At 42.5% G+C, this 17,598-nt stretch overlaps 1 protein-coding gene across 1 annotated transcript in view; it reads right to left on the bottom strand.

The window, feature by feature from the left end:
- The window catches only part of LOC120056986 (rho GTPase-activating protein 32-like), a 242,900-nt gene that overhangs the window by 157,117 nt on the left and 68,185 nt on the right, over window positions 1–17,598 (bottom strand). The gene's annotated exons all lie outside the window — the stretch shown is intronic.

Raw genomic sequence — 17,598 nt, 5'->3', positions numbered from 1 at the left:
TACATATTCATCCTGGTCCCCCCGTAATATACTGTAAGAACCACTAAACTAGCATAGCCACCAGAAAAATCTAACACTCAAGCACAGGATTGCCTTTAAGGACTCCAGAAGTGGGGATATGGCATGGCGCATCAATCAATATTGTTTTTAAACTAAATGTCCTCTGATTTCTGTCATCTTCAAATCCAATGTTATTGGTTGCGTACACATATTTTGCAGGTGCAGCAAAATGCGTATGTTTCTAGCTTGAACAGTGCAGCAATACCTAACAATACACACAAACCATTTTTTGTCTATTGGGTGGAAAATTATGTATTTGAGAAGCGTGCCTTTGATTAAACTTGAATGAGTGCACCTGGTTGTTTTGGGCATTTCTATTCGTGACAACCTACAAAATCTGTTAATTGCTACACTTCACTGTATTGCACCAGTACAGAGGCAGCATTTTGAATATTGGGTGTGTTATGTACACCTATAAAAGGGTGTGTATGTGTTTGGAATCTGATCCAACTATCGATAAAGTTGACTGTGTTTCCAGACATGGCTGACCCATACTAAATGTGAAAAAGCTGGGTGGCGGTCTCCATGAGATGAGGGGCTGGGTCCCGTCCCTACAGAGCATGACCTTATCTGAGGTATCGACTGGCCAGCAGATATCAGACCAAGTACATGTTACATACAGCCATACTGAGTATGTTTACAAGCACACTAATAATTTCATATTAAACTGATTATGGCAGTAGGCTGAGTATGGCATTAGTCATGTAAACACCTTACTCCGATTATGTTAAATCGGCATACGGTCATAATCGAAGAAAGAATCCAGCTTGATTAAAACACCTCGTGACAACCTGTATTGATTGTCACGATTGCCATATTCTGACCAATCTTTTGAATTATTAGCACATAAACCCATTCATCAGAGTTACAGCGGTGTATTTGATCTGCACATGTGCTAGCGCGAGCTTCCTTCTTTTGCATGAGTGAAGTGAGTTCAGAAGGTGGAGACAGCACAGGTGCATCAAACCTGTGACTGACAGACTGAAAAACAGCTTCTATCTCCAGGCCATCAGACTGTTAAATAGTGACCACTAGCCAGCCTCCGCCCAGTACCCTGCCCTGAACTTGAGTCACTGTTACTAGTCGGCTACCACCCGGTACTCTACCCTGCTTCTTAGAGACTGCTGCCCTATGTACACAGTCATTAAACACGGGTAGGGCTGTGGCGGTCACAAAATTTCGTCAGCCGGTGATTCTCAAGAAAATAACTGTCGGTCTCACTGTAATTGACAATTAACAATAAACACATTTAACATCTCCTGGATTCCACAGACTTATTTTTAAATGGCTTGTAGGCTAATAACTTCATGTAATACAGCCTAAACCTTCACAATAAATCCATTATTTATTTTAGACAGGTCTAAAGAAGCATGATAAGAAGAAAATGTAGTATATTTCAGAAAAAAAGAATAGCATACTCTGAGTTGTCCTTATGTTAGGTCCTGATGAGACTATGCCAAATAGCTGTGGGCTACACTAGTTCATTTAGCAGACAAGATTTGCTTAGAATTCCGTTGCATTATTTTATAGTGTGAAGAATACAAATGAACAAAGCTAAATAAAATAAATATTTTCTCCAAACGATTTGAGGGAGTGTGCACATGGGGCTATTCTGTGTTGAAATCTAGGTTCTTCCTAGGTTTTGGCCTTTCTAGGGAGTTTTTCCTAGCCACCGTGCTTCTACACCTGCATTGCTTGCTGTTTGGGGTTTTAGGCTGGGTTTCTGTACAGCACTTCGAGATATTAGCTGATGTACGAAGGACTATATAAAATAAACTTGATTTGATTTGAGCGGTTAACAAAGAAATACAGTGGGGCAAAAAAGTATTTAGTCAGCCACCAATTGTGCAAGTGCTCCCACTTAAAAAGATGAGAGAGGCCTGTCATTTTCATCATAGGTACACTTCAACTATGACAGACAAAATGAGAATTTTTTTTTCTCCAGAAAATCACATTGTAGGATTTTTAATGAATTCATTTGCAAATTATGGTGGAAAATAAATATTTGGTCACCTACAAACAAGCAAGATTTCTGGCTCTCACAGACCTGTAACTTCTTCTTTAAGAGGCTCCTCTGTCCTCCACTCGTTACCTGTATTAATGGCACCTGTTTGAACTTGTTATCAGTATAAAAGACACCTGTCCACAACCTCAAACAGTCACACTCCAAACTCCACTATGGCCAAGACCAAAGAGCTATCAAAGGACACCAGAAACAAAATTGTAGACCTGCACCAGGCTGGGAAGACTGAATCTGCAATAGGTAAGCAGCTTGGTTTGAAGAAATCAACTGTGGGAGCAATTATTAGGAAATGGAAGATATACAAGACCACTGATAATCTCCCTCGATCTGGGGCTCCACGCAAGATCTCACCCCGTGGGGTCAAAATGATCACAAGAACGGTGAGCAAAAATCCCAGAACCACACGGGGGGACCTAGTGAATGACCTGCAGAGAGCTGGGACCAAAGTAACAAAGCCTACCATCAGTAACACACTACGCCGCCAAGGACTCAAATCCTGCAGTGCCAGACGTGTCCCCCTGCTTAAGCCAGTACATGTCCAGGCCCGTCTGAAGTTTGCTAGAGAGCATTTGGATGATCCAGAAGAAGATTGGGATAATGTCATATGGTCAGATGAAACCAAAATATAACTTTTTGGTAAAAACTCAACTTGTCGTGTTTGGAGGACAAAGAATGCTGAGTTGCATCCAAAGAACACCATACCTACTGTGAAGCATGGGGGTGGAAACATCATGCTTTGGGGCTGTTTTTCTGCAAAGGGACCAGGACGACTGATCCGTGTAAAGGAAAGAATGAATGGGGCCATGTATCGTGAGATTTTGAGTGAAAACCTCCTTCCATCAGCAAGGGCATTGAAGATGAAACGTGGCTGGGTCTTTCAGCATGACAATGATCCCAAACACACCGCCCGGGCAACGAAGGAGTGGCTTCGTAAGAAGCATTTCAAGGTCCTGGAGTGGCCTAGCCAGTCTCCAGATCTCAACCCCATAGAAAATCTTTGGAGGGAGTTGAAAGTCCGTGTTGCCCAGCAACAGCCCCAAAACATCACTGCTCTAGAGGAGATCTGCATGGAGGAATGGGCCAAAATACCAGCAACAGTGTGTGAAAACCTTGTGAAGACTTACAGAAAACGTTTGGCCTCTCATTGCCAACAAAGGGTATATAACAAAGTATTGAGATAAACTTTTGTTATTGACCAAATACTTATTTTCCACCATAATTTGCAAATGAATTCATTAAAAATCCTACAATGTGATTTTCTGGATTTAAAAAAAATTATTTTGTCTGTCATAGTTGAAGGTCTATGATGAAAATTACAGGAATCTCATCTTTTTAAGTGGGAGAACTTGCACAATTGGTGGCTGACTAAATACTTTTATGCCCCACTGTAGGTACTCCTAAAATGATCTTCCCCAAACTTGAAACTCATGCGCTGCTTATGTATGTAGGCTCAAACCCCTTGTAAAGCGGATTAATGTGCTTCATTTTAAGAAGTTATTTGGCCCCTTTAGTTGTGATACAAATGTTATCAAAACATATAGGCCTATAGACTAGGCTACATGAGGTGTGCAACTAGAATTAGAAAAAGTTGCGCAAAAAAAGGCAGTTTATTACGCTGGACATCATTCACAAGTGATAGGCTAATATTATACTATTCTTGATTTAATCTTGTCTTTACATATACAAAATAATATATGTGTGTGACATTTGTTTTTGACTGCATAGCCTAAAGAAATGTTGCGAACCATGAACTCAGAGTGATTAGAGGGACAATAGTGTGAAGTACCAGGCAATTAGCAAGGTCGGTAGGCTACTAATGACCATCAGCAGCATCAGAGCTTGGCGAAGCCTAACGTGACTAAACGGTCACATGGAATGACGGCCTACCCTGGCCAAACCCTAACAATGCTGGCCGATTTGCGCCGCCCTATTGGACTCCCAATCAGGGCCGGCTGTGATACAGCCTGGAATTGAATCAGGGTCTGTAGTGACGCCTCTAGTATAGAGATGCAGTGCCTTAGACCGCTGCGCCACTCAGGAGCCCAACGCTTCCCACAGTTGTGTCAAGTTGGCTGGATGTCCTTTGGGTGGTGGACCATTCTTGATATACACCGGAAACTGTTGAGCATGAAAAACCCAGCATCATTGCAGTTCTTGACACAAACCGGTGCACCTGGCACCTACTACCATACCCCATTCAACGGCACTTAAACATTTTGTCTGGCCCATTCATCCTCTGAATGGCACACATAACCAATCAATGTTTCAATTGTCTCAAGCCTACACAGATAACAATCTACACAGATTTAAGTGGATTTAACAAGTGACATCAACAAGGGATCATAGCTTTCACCTGGTCAGTCTGTCATGGAAAAGCAGGTGTCCTTAATGTTTTATACACAGTGTATGTATACAAAAACACACTAACATAACATGAAAAAAAGTATGTGGACACCTGCTTGTCGAACATCTCATCCAAAATCATGGGCATGAATATAGAGTTGGTCCCCCCTTTGCTGCTATAACAGCATTCACTCTTCTGGAAAGGCTTTCCACTAGATGTTGGAACATTACTGCAGGGACTTGCTTCCTTTCAGCCACAAGAGCATTAGTGAGGTCGGGCACTGATGGCGGGAGATAAGGCCTGGCTTGCAGTCGGCGTTCCAATTCATCCCAAAGGTGTTTGAAGGAATTGAGGTCAGGGCTCTGTGCAGACCAGTCAAGTTCTTCCAAACCAATCGACAAACCATTTCTATACGGACCTCGCTTTGTGCATGGGGGCATGCTGAAACAGGAAAGAGCCTTCCCCAAACTGTTGCCACGAAGTTGGAAGGCACAGAATAACCTAGAACATCATTGTGTGCTGTAGCGTTGGAACTAAGGGGCCCAAGTCCCAGATCATTAATCCTCCTTCACCAAACTTTATAGTTGGCATTCGGGCAGGTAGCGTTCTCCTGGCATCCACCACACCCAGATTCGTCCGTCAGACTGCCGGATAGTGAAGCGTGATTCATCACTCCATAGAACCTGTTTACACTGCTCCAAAGTCCAATAGCGGAGAGCTTTACACCACTCCAGCCGACGCTTAGCATTGCACATGGTGATCTTTGGCTTGTGTGCGGCTGCTTGGCCATGAAACCCATTTAATGAATCTCCAGACAAAAAGTTTTTGTGCTTAAGTTGCTTCCAGAGGCAGTTTGGAACTCGGTAGTGAGTGTTGCAACCGAGGACAGATGAGTTTTACAAGCTACGCACTTCAGCGGTCCCCTTCTATGAGCTTGTGTGGCCTACAACTTCGCAGCTAAGCCGTTGTTGCTCCTAGCCGTTTCCACTTCACAATAACAGCACTTACAGTTGACTGGGGTAGCTCTAGCGGGACAGAAATTTGTTGAACTGACTTGTTGGAAAGATGGCATCCTATGAGCTCTTCAGTAATGCCATTCTACTGCCAGTGTTTGTCTTTGGAGATTGCATGACTGTGTGCTCGATTTTATACACCTGTCAACAACGGGTGTGGCTGAAATAGCAGAATCCACTAATTTGATGGGGTGTACACATACTTTTGTATATATAGTGTAAGTGTGCTTGTATTTGTGGAGTAGCCTAAATGGTAAGCATTCTCAATTATGCTTTGCTTTTATAATAAAATAACAAGAATGAACTTTAAGTACACTGCAGCTGACAATACATCATGCATTTATGGTTGTTCAATGGCCCTTTGATTGGTCTATAACCTCCCCACAGATGTAACATGGGACCTAATCATCTCTGACAACAAATTCTCAATTAAATCCTTCCATCTCCGCTCATATTGTCATGCAGCAGGTAGCTAGCGTTATCACTGGGTTCACTCTGGGGAGTGACTAGGGTTGCATATTTTGGGGAATATTCAGAGATGTAAACTTTCCGTGGGAATTAACAGGAGCATATGAGAATTAAAGGAAATATATGCAAATTAATATTAATACCATTTAAATGAAATGTTTTTGCATTGGGTATATTTACCATAGCATATGGAGACAGAAACATAAACCTTTTACCTTATCATAAGTAGACATAATTGCAAATGATTAAATCCTTCGGATATATATTTTTTTAACTATTTAGGTATGAATCTAAATTTAATTAAATGTTGACTCTTCACATGAGATGATTTCACTGAACAACAAAAGGTAATATTGAATGATTCCCAATGATCCACCGCATCTCCCAAAAACATGTTCAACATACATCTGTGAAATGGTAGTCTAGAAACTAAAGCTTTGGTTGTCTTCCTCTCAGGCTTCCAGGTCTTCTCCCTGGACCTCCTCAATGTCCACCTCTTGAACATCAGACTCTGGGGCCTCATCGTCACGGTCACTTTCCAACCTTGTTGAGGATGGCTCGTTGTCAGGCTCAAAAAGCCTCAAATTTTCCCTGATGGCCACCAATTTTTAAACCCTTGTATTGGTCAGCCTGTTGCGTGCTTTGGTGTGTGTGTTCCCAAACAAGGACCAGTTGTGCTCTGAGGCAGCTGATGTTGGTGAGATTTGGAGGATGGAGGAGGCAACAGGGGAAAGAGCCTCAGATCCACAAAGTCCCTTCCACCAGGTGGCTGTGAGATATGTTGGCATGACTGCCATATTGCATCTTCATCCCAAAGCCCTTGCTTGGAAGTGTACTTCGCCAGACTGTCAAGAACCTTGCCCTTATCCAGGCGACGAGACATGGTAGTGATGACACCATAGGCCTTGATGATCTCTGCACCAGACAGGATGCTCTTGCCAGCATACTTGGAGTCCAACATGTACACTGCTGCGTCTATGGGCTTCAAACAGAAGTCTTCACGCTTTTTGATGCATTTCAGAACTGCAGTTTCCTCTACTTGGAGCAACAGTGAAGTGGGCAGTGCCGTACAGATTTCTTCTCTTGCCGTACAGATTTCAGGATGGCATTGTCTCCCTCAATCTGTGCAATGGCTACTGCTATAGGTTTCAGGAGTTTCAGGCTGCTTACCACTCTCTCCCAAAATACATCATCCAGAAGGATCCTCTTGATGGGGCTATCCATATTGTCAGACTGTGATATGGCCATTTCTTGGAGAGACTCCTTCCCCTCCAGGACTGTCAAACATGATGACAACACCACCCCAATGGGTGTTGCCGGGCAGCTTCAATGAGGTGCTCTTATTCTTCTCACTTTGCTTGGTGAGGTAGATTGCTGTTATAACTTGATGACCCTTCACATACCTAATCATTTCCTTGGCTCTCTTGTAGTGTATCCATTGTTTTCAGTGCCATGATGTCCTTGAGGAGCAGATTCAATGCATGAGCAGCACAGCCAATAGGTGTGATGTGAGGGTAGGACTCCCCCACTTCAGACCAAGCAGCCTTCATGTTTGAAGCATTGTCTGTCACCAGTGCAAATACCTTCTGTGGTCCAAGGTCATTGATGACTGCCTTCAGCTCATCTGCAATGTAGAGACAGGTGTGTCTGTTGTCCCTTGTGTCTGTCCTCTTATAGAATACTGGTTGAGGGGTGGAGATGTAGTAATTATTCCTTGCCCACGAACATTCGACCACCCATCAGAGATGATTGCAATACAGTCGGTTTTCTCTATGATATGCTTGACCTTCACTTGAACTCTGCATCCAGCAAATTAGTAGATAAAGCATGTCTGGTTGGAGGGGTGTATGCTGGGCAAAGAACATTCAGAAATCTCTTCCAATACACATTGCCTGTGATCAGAGGTGAACCAGTTGCATCCACAGCTCCAGCAAGACATTCATCAGCATTTCTCTGACTACGTTCCTCCATTGAGTCAAAAACACTTCTGATTCCAGGAGGACCATGAGCTGTTGCTATTGTTAAGGTGTCCGATTCAACATTTTCAACTCGAATAGAAGTAGAGGGACTTTTGTCAGAGGTTGCTTGTTGTGAGCGCTGAGGGAACTTTATGCACTTGGCCAGATGATTCTGCATCTTTGTTGCATTCTTCACATATGATTTGGCACAGTATTTGCAAATGTACACAGCTTTTCCTTCTACATTAGCTGCAGTGAAATGTTTCCACACATCAGATAGTGCCCGTGGCATTTTCCTGTAAAGATTAGAAAAAATAGTAAAAAAAACTAATACAATTCCTTGTACAGATAAATACCTAGATTAAAGTCCTTTGTAAGATACATTTTTAAAAATTAAACATGTATGGAAACAGGTGAATTAACACTCCTCAGTTAGCAGGCTCAAGCAACCTAAAATCCACATGGTAGCAAAAAATAACTAGCAGAAATTGTTAAGTTAGAAATGATTTAAACACACTTTGCTGTAGCCTACTATTTACTAGTTAACAAAAATGTATGTATGTCATAAAATATATTCACCCCACCCAGTATTGTAATCAAACCTTACCAGAAAGCATGTAGTCCTTGGCTCAGACAGTGTAGTAGTGTGGGCTCAATAGCCTCTCATTAGCGTTCAAGATCTTGAGAATCAGCTGTACATGTGATGGAAGACCGCATTGCACATGTGATGGAAGAATGCACTGTGCATGCAGAGTGTTGCAATTCCATTGAATTGGGGATAGTTTAACAACAATATGCCACAAGACCTACAATTGCCTTGTGTATGCCACAAAAAAAGGTTTGCTTTTAGAAGATAACTTTTTTTGGTGAATTTTAGCAAAATTCCCCAAATTCCTGCGCTTAACTTCTCATGGAAAAATTCCGTAAATTTACAGTTATGTTTCCAACCCTTTGCAACCCTAGGAGTGACTGCAATTTTATCAGGAAAGGTGTTTAGGCCAGGTTCACCTGTGTCCAATCACTGCCAACCTTCTTTTGTGTGCTAATGCAACCTTGCGAGATCGGAGGAAAAGTGACAATTCCCTTGTCGGATTTTGGTCCCTTCTCGACTACAGCACACAGTCGATGCAAGTTTCACATCAATATTAAAAGGTTAGGAAGTAGGAAAGTGACCCAAAGCCTGTCAGAGACCCTAGATGTGTTGTCATGAGAAGCAAAACTGGGTAATATGCCTACTGTATACCCAACCTGTTTATGGAGAATACCACTGTAGCTATAAATCATGGTTGTGTTACTTTGCTTGCATTTCAAACTGCTTTTCTGGGGTGTTTGATCAATCGATTACGGTTGGGATATGGGAGTTGATTGATGAGAAGCTGGACTTCCACATATTTTCCGTATAGGTCTGCTGTGAAGAGGATCCCCAGGGTGAGACAATTGAACAGGGCTGAAAAGACTGGCTGTCCCTCCCACAGGTACGGCCATTAAAATACTGATATAGTTTATCAGCCAGCAAAACCACAAAAATGCTTCATAATGCAATGATTGATAACGTTGATTATCCACCTACTCCGTTTATGAATTCAGAGCTCTCGAGACATGTTCAGACTTGCCTGGATATGTGTTGCTGCAGACACTCCAGCACCAAAACATTGGAAATAAATTGTCTGGTTTATAGAGTCTGATGTGAAGAGGGTAGGACCTACGCTGACAAATAGATCTGGGACTGCTGGCTGACGGGAAGCCGGCTGCCCCAGAAATAACTTAATAAATAAATGAATGATTGACAGAGGGAGCGAGTGGAGAGTCTCCCAGGCTTGCACAAAGACCTGCAAGCTTAGTGGATTAACAAAGAGAACATTCCACTCAAAAAAATTAAGTTTGGCTCCTGGGGCTCCAGTGGTGATTGGGCACTAAAAGGAAGTGTCGTAGAGGTCACACCGTGTGAGCAGCACGGAATCTACCGACCCCCCATGGGACTCCTAGGAACATGGCACCTACTATAGTACAGGAGGAGTGTGTTTCAGCTTAAGTCACAGAATGTCGGCCAACAAGTAATTGCAGCGAAAGCTTGTCCACACCTTGCAATTATCTCCAGTACACTCCTCTGGGAGCTTTGACTCGGTCACAGAACGGATACACAGGGAGGGGATGAGGTGATGACTAAACGAAAACCGAGATTACAACATTTTCATTTTATGAACGCTAAACCCACGCAAGCAATTAATTTGGTTAATAGACAATTAGAATGTGATTGAGTTAATGAAGCCCATCAGGTGGAAACAGACATCACAGTCTAGTACAGATTTTAATTATTCAGATTGCCTTATTGTCCCAAGTTCTCCCCGTTTTGTCATTGGATAAATTGTGAACTATTATTTCAATTGGAATCTCCATGTCAGCCACCTTACAACCACTCAGAGGTCAAAAAACACTATTTAACAAAAAGCAACAACAAAGGTCCGTAAATACCGTTGGTTGAGGCCGGTGAGTGAAATTCATCTTCTTGATGTCCTCTGCAGTGCATCTGTGCAAAGGCTCAGCGACTTTGCCTAGAATGACCCATTGCCTTGAGGAGTGTTGTGCAGGGGCCTGTTGCCACTGTGCAGTGGGAATGAGAGGATTTTAGCTGAACTCAGAGTCAGGTCACCACTGTAGGTGACCTGCAAACTGACAAGTACAAATCAATAAGTGATTACTCAATGGCGCCTCGCATAAGTTTCCTGGTGCGCCTTGCTGATGTTGTTTGCCAGATAAGCTACATTTGATGCTTGCCTACCACTGTGATATCTCTCACCTATTTTGATAAAGTGTATAACTGGAGATGGGCTACCACCCTTCCCTATGGTTGCCGATTGGATATTCCCCTGCATGTCTCTTCCTCATTACCTTCACTCTCACTTTGATTAATGAGGCAGAGATAGCATGCCAATGCTGATCCTGTTAGTTGCGGGCTAACACTACACTAGCTCAACAAGCTGGATAAGGACACCTATTTGTAGACAAGCCAGAGACGGCGAGGAGATGCCTGTAGGCATGCCTCCTCTGAGACTTGGGCGCTGCCATCTTCTTTAATGAGTCACGGCATACAAGATAGGGAGGGGAAAAGTAGGACAGCTGCCGTGAAACTACATGTAAAGAAAAGGCATCCATATTCATGAGGGGAGAGGGAGACAAGTGTTTTTGAAGTGTGTATTTTGATACTCGACAACCCTGGGTTATACATTGTGCATCATGCTTAGTTGTGGGGTCTTTGGCGTGAGGTAATGAAATGTAGCTCATGTCTCCATGAGTAGGCCAAGGACTAGTGAGCGAGTACACAGTCAATGTCTGATTCATCCAAAACAAGAGTTGTGTGGGGATGTTCTGGCACCAGTCACTCGCAGAGCCAACAGCTGAGAGAGCACAGCATTCCATTGCCCCCATGCTATCTGAGGGAGCGCCTTGAAGCTAAATCACTAGGTCAGACAAATTCTTGATCACATTTGTCTGGGTTTATATCATGCCAACATTGCATCTCATTATGGCTCAATCCTAGTGTACATCATAAGGACACCCCATCAGTGTGACCAACAGTGTAGCATTATGTAAAGCTGGTAGGGATATGCAGGTGATATCTGTGGCGTAAATAGTTTGAGCTGTGGCTCCAAACATGGGAGATGAAATGGGAGGATGAAACAGTGGATGAGACGAACAAGGACTGTGCAAATCTCCAGGGCCCTGCCGTTCGGCTCCCACACTGACAACCAAATCCTCGTGGGATCCAGTGCTGTTCAAAAGGTACTGGAAGCTTATATCCCAACAGCCCTAATATGACAGGACAGATGGAGAAAAGAAGACACTATCTGGTTCCTTATCAACCAACTGTTGGCAGTAGCGAGCAAGGCAAAAGAACAGAGAGCAGTTTTTCATTTTGATAACCTTTCATTGTTTTCAGTTTGGTATGCATGTTCCCTGAATACAAATTAGGGGACATATATTCAAAATTAGGGATGGGCATTTGGAATTATTTCAGTATTTGATTAATATGATATTCTTTGAGATATCGGGATAGTCGAAATACATGTTTTAAAGAAAATATATTTTTAAACTTCAATGGAGACTTGCGCGTGCAACTTGAGAGCGCCAGTGCGCTGCGCTCTGACAATCTGTGTGTGGCACAGAGGGAGAAAGTAGCCAAACAGACTCGCGCTAGTTAGAGAAACGTGTTGCTGCCATAGGTTATCAATCCTACCATCTGGTAGTACCTTTCTTGACTGCGTCAAATCATTGTAAAGAAGCTAGCTAGCTACTAGCCAGCTAATGAAAGTAGCAAGCCTAATTGGGGGCTATTTTTCTGCGCTCCCTGTCCAATGTCTACAACAACTCCATTCATTTGAAACAGCCTACCTGTTGGATGATCATTGTAACCTTCTCATTTAGCCAATTTAATTACGTAATTTGAATTACATTTTGCATTGATTAGAAATCTCCCACTTCACTTGCTACACATGGCGTGTCTGACTGTAGCTCTGCTTTGATTGACCAACAATAACAAGCTACACGTGTGAAACATGTCTAGGCCACTGGTGCGTCTTTTTTTTTTTTTAATGGGGCGGACACAAACTTTTGTTTTCTTAAAATGTAAAATGTATTGGTTTATCCTTGTATGCTATGAAGCAATGTCACATAGATAATTTTATAACATTTTAGATAAATATAAAGGCCTATTTTTTTTACGCAAAAAATGAATACTCTTCCAAGTAATCGAATACTAACATCTGTTCAGATATGTATAACCGTGCCCATCCCGAATTCAAATGACACTGTTTGGCACCCATGAGCCATTTGGCACTCATGGATAACTCCCACTTACCTAACTTCTTACGGGAGGTTAGCCTGTAGCCTATAGGCCTGGGTGGCCACACATCAGTATCATCCCTCGTTTACAAAGTGAACCTCTGACGACAAACAGGATACTACAAACTAGAGGGAGGAAGTGAGCCTGTAAGCAGTGCGTTCAGAAATATTCAAAGAAAGGAGATCCTAACCCGGTTAGCATTAGCCGTAACAATGCCAATGAGAACTGTTCATTTTCAATGAGCGGCGCAGTGCATTCTGGTTCAAGGAGCACACTCCTTCCAGGAGTGAATGGGATTCAATTGGGCGCTAGCATGAATTACGTGAACAAGATGCACAACATTACAGATCTTTTCAGGGATGTGAGATTAACTTGTTCTTCGTAATATCATATAGCTTTGAAATCGTGACAATGTACTTTACAGGAAAATAAGTCGTTTCGACTCATACCCTAACTTTTTAGGGAATACCTGACGAATGGTTTAGAAACCATGTGATGCAGCATGACAACATGACCATGATTGGTCAACAATCCCCATGCTCTCTGAGCATTAAGCATTTCTACATTCATCTTTACTGTTGTTTAGGGTCTCCATTGTGAATAGTCAGTGAAACACTGTTGGTGCACTAGGGATTAAATACGTAATGGATGCAAGTCACCTACAGGTAAAGAATAATGTAGTCTGGCATTGAGAGTCTGGTCTGTAAATGTACAGGATTACTTTACCCCTTTGAAATTAATTATTGAAGACAGAAAAATAACATTTCTGAAGAAACTCTTCCCATGCGTATAATAAGCATGTGAATAAGCAAGGAAAGCAAGAGATGGGTTGAAGAAAAAAAAGGAGGGGGGTTGTGCGCTACCGCCGCCCTACTCTAGATTTAATTCAAAAGAAAAGCACACAGAGGCTCGGGGTAAGACTACAGGAACTGAGTCTTCATTCTACTTCAACAGCTCCTTAATTAAGGCCCATGTGAAACAGGATGGCACAGAGAGCGAGGCTGCAAACTTAGCTCCAGTACCAGTGGAAATCTTGAAAGAGGATATGATAAAGGCAATGCTGCTCTAGTGTGTTGATAAGGCCAGAATGGTTTCTTTCTTTTTCCATTGCTGGATCACCAAATCTGATCATTAAAATGATTGAATGCAAACATGTAAAACATAGGCGTAGTTGGAAAAGACCGACAGTGTTTTAATGCACAAACACACACGTCAATGCCCCCAGATCATTGAATGATATATGTTTGCAAGGGGTTAGTTAGGGGGTGAAATGGTCCTTTAGACTAAAATATGTATTAGCAACTGTTGCCCATAAAACTAAGAACACAAACATAGCCAGCTACTCTCATCTCTGACTGTTTGTCTTTATGAACATTATAGTAAATGTGTTTGTTTAAAACTGTTCAAATGTGTATTTTGACACGTTTGCCTAATCATTTATAGTCTTGATATGTATTATGGATAGTTTTAATGATCTAAGGAAAATAGCTGTATTGAACAAATCATTTTTTAAATGTAGTACATTTACAAATAGTACATTTGCATTATACTATTGTAGTGAAAATACATTAAAAAACATTTTTAGCTTTTTTATCGGTTTTTAAAATGGTCATATTGGGCGCTAGCAAGGGCTATGCTGATATGTTGGAGCAGTCAAATGAAAAACAGGAGACACATGAGGGAACAACCCCTCTGCAACCATTGCATTTCCCCCTATCTCAATAGTGATATCTCTCCGATTAAAACAGGGCAGCTCAGTCAAACCAAAACAAAAAAAAGAGAAACTGAAAATTTAAGGCATCCAAAGGTGAGGCTAAATCAATCCCAGAGAGCCAAAGGGTTTACGGGCCTGGATTTTGCGCCGTGTGGGGAGAGAAAGATGGCAGATGCGGCTTGGATTTTGTCCCTTTATAAAGAGGAAATCAAAAGCGCTTTCTCTAGCCATCCTGAGGGATTGCAGATCCGGATTGCTCTTGTACAATGCAGGGATTTTCTGCGTCTGTCTCGCACGGTCATCAGCCAGACCTGTTTGATCTCTCCCTGACTGAAAGGCATGGACCCTTATCCAGCGGGTAGTGCATATTCATGGGGTAATTTGGATCCAAGCGGGAAATAGGTCACCACCCCAAGGACTGCAGTGTTTCTGGGAGAGGATAGGTAAGAGTAGAGAAGACAGCTGACAATGTGGGATAGACAGTAGAGAGGAGTACAGAAGGAAAGAGGCAAGCGCAGCAGAAAAGAGGAGAAGGAGAAAAGGGGTAAAGAAAAGAGAAAGGAAGATGGACAGAAGAGCCTTTTAAGAGATATTTACTTGTTTCAAAGGGCTAGACCTGAGTATGGATCCGACTCAGGACACAATGAATCCCTCTGGCTTAGTCAAGCAGCAAAATGCAGGTGGTGATCACTCAGGATTTGCAGTAGTTATTTTGATCCAACATTATTGCAGTTACTTTTCATTCAATAAAGAATACTTCCCTCACAGTAGCCGCTTATGAAAATCTAGAGTAGCTACCATTGGCGAACCGTGACTAAGACCTAGGACTTCAGAGGGATCAAAAATCATCCAATACGTTGTATCAAACTAAATAATCAAGAAAATAACAGAAAACATAGTATCACTTAATGCGCCTGACATATCTTCTGCAGTTGGAACATTCTAGTGAAGGAGGAACGAACAATGCTTTTTGATGACATTATAAATGAATCAAACAATTCATGGTGCTGAAAGGACAGCGACAATAATACCTGTGCACTCAATTGCGCTTAAGTTGAGCAAGTTTTGGTTAAACAAATAGACATGGCAGACAGGCGATAGCAGTCACAGAGCATAAAATAATGTTAAAGAATAAGCATCCCATTCACTCCAGTAGGCCCCATGAAATCATAATAATACAAAAGCACAACCATTTAATTTCCAAAATGAAATTAACAAACCAGCAATTACTTCCCATTGCAAATATATTTTAATCACGTTCATCAACATCACACTAACCGGGGATTTAAAGTTTAAATGCAACAATGTTTCACAGTCATTATATTTAAAAGAGATAGTTAACAGCAAGCGAGATGCAACAAAAAAGTGCCCCTCACCATATGATGATCATTTGTAAACGAAGTCTGAACACATTTTGAAAGTTCATCTTGAAAAGGGTGATGCTAACAAGTTAGCAACAACATCAACCTTGAAGTTGATAACAGCTGCCTTCGCTATTGTCACACTACTACAACACAAGCTAGCTAACATTGTCACACTACTAGAACACAAGCTACTAACGTTAGCAGGGGAAAACTACTGGTTGCGCCACTGATTATTTTACTTTGCGCTCTCAGTAGTGATGTGTCTAGGCATTCCATTTTCGTTTTTACATTGCAAGTTAAAATGTAACTGGTTCATTCCACTGCCACTCCAAAGTTCTGCTCAAATACAGTTGAATGCCAAAGGCCGTCTGTCCAGCTTCTGAAGACCTTGAATAAGCCAGCTCGATTGTTATACCCAGAGACCACCAAAGAAAATTGGATATTTTGTTATTTTCAGTTTGTGCTGGAACGAGAAGGGTTAATACTGAGGAGAAAATAATACCCAATCAGGATTTTCTTTGATGGTCTCTGGATTTTCAAGAAGGCCTAGAAACGTCAACTTTTCTTTTTTTTACAGTCACACCCATTGCAAGTCAAAATGTGACTGGTTCATTCCACTGTCATTTTGTCAAAGACACTGGATACATTTAGGAGGATGAGAAGAGGAGAGAGCGAGCTTTAGCAGAACAGAGAGTGGTCTTAGTTGAATGAGCAACCTTGAAGCCTGACTGGTTAGGGTCATGAAGATTGTTCTGAGAGATATTGAGAGAGTTGGTCAGAGACAGCACACTCAAGTGTCTGTAGTTTATGTCAGAGGGGTTGAGTGTTGTTTTCTTGAGGAGGGGAGTGACTCTGGCCATTTTGAAGTCAGAGGTGAGGTCAGGGATGAGTTGATGAGGAATGGGAGAAGATCTCCAGAGATGGTCTGGAGAACGGAGAAGTGGATGGGGTAAAGTGGGCAGGTTTTTGGGCGGCCGGACATCACTAGTCGCAGGATTATATCTGGAGACAGCGGGAAGAAACAGGTCAAGGCGTAGGATAGTTCTGCGTGAGTGAGACCAATAGACAAAGTAAACTGAGTGAATGAGTAGGGGTTGTTGTCAATCTTTTTTTTATAAAGTGGTTGACAAAGTCGTCCGCAGAGTGAGCGGGTGGAGGATTAAGGAGGGAGGAGAAAGTGGAGAAGAGTTTCCCAGGGTTGGAGGCAGAAGCTTGACATTTAGAGTGATAGAAAGAGGCTTAGCAGTGGATACAGAGGAAGCAAAGCTAGAGAGGAGGGAGTGGAAGGATGATAGGTCCTCTGGAAGTTTAGTTTTCCTCAATTTCCGCTCAGATGCCCGCAGCCCTGTTCTGTTAGTAAGCAGTGAGTCACTCAGCCACAGAGCGGGAGGGGAAGGTCAGGCTGGACAGGAGGAAAGGGGACAGTGAGAGTCAAAGGATGCGGAAAGGGAGGAGAGTAGGGTAGAAGAGGCATAATCAGGAGATGAACAGGTGAGAGAGTAGGAAAGATAAAATCTCAACTTCGGAGAAATGAGTAGCCCTGTGCAACGACCAGATGAGCTCGGATGATGAGAGAACAGTTTAATCTTTCAAAACAGACAAACAAATATTCAATGTATGTCACAGATGTTAAAACGTAGACTAGGGCTTCTAGAGTGGCGCAGCCGTCAAAGGCACTGCATGGCAGGACCGGGAGTCCCATAGGGCGGCACACAATTGGCCCAGCATGGTCCGGGTTAGGGGAGGGTTTGGCCGGGGGGGCTTTACTTGGCTCATCGTGCTCTAGCGACTCCTTGTGGCGGGCCGGGCGCCTA

The sequence above is a fragment of the Salvelinus namaycush genome, chromosome 12 (assembly GCF_016432855.1).
Source record: "Salvelinus namaycush isolate Seneca chromosome 12, SaNama_1.0, whole genome shotgun sequence".
In the NCBI taxonomy this organism is placed as follows: Eukaryota; Metazoa; Chordata; class Actinopteri; order Salmoniformes; family Salmonidae; genus Salvelinus; species Salvelinus namaycush.
Note: the sequence above shows the minus strand (reverse complement) of the source record. Positions and strands in the feature narration are given on the sequence as shown.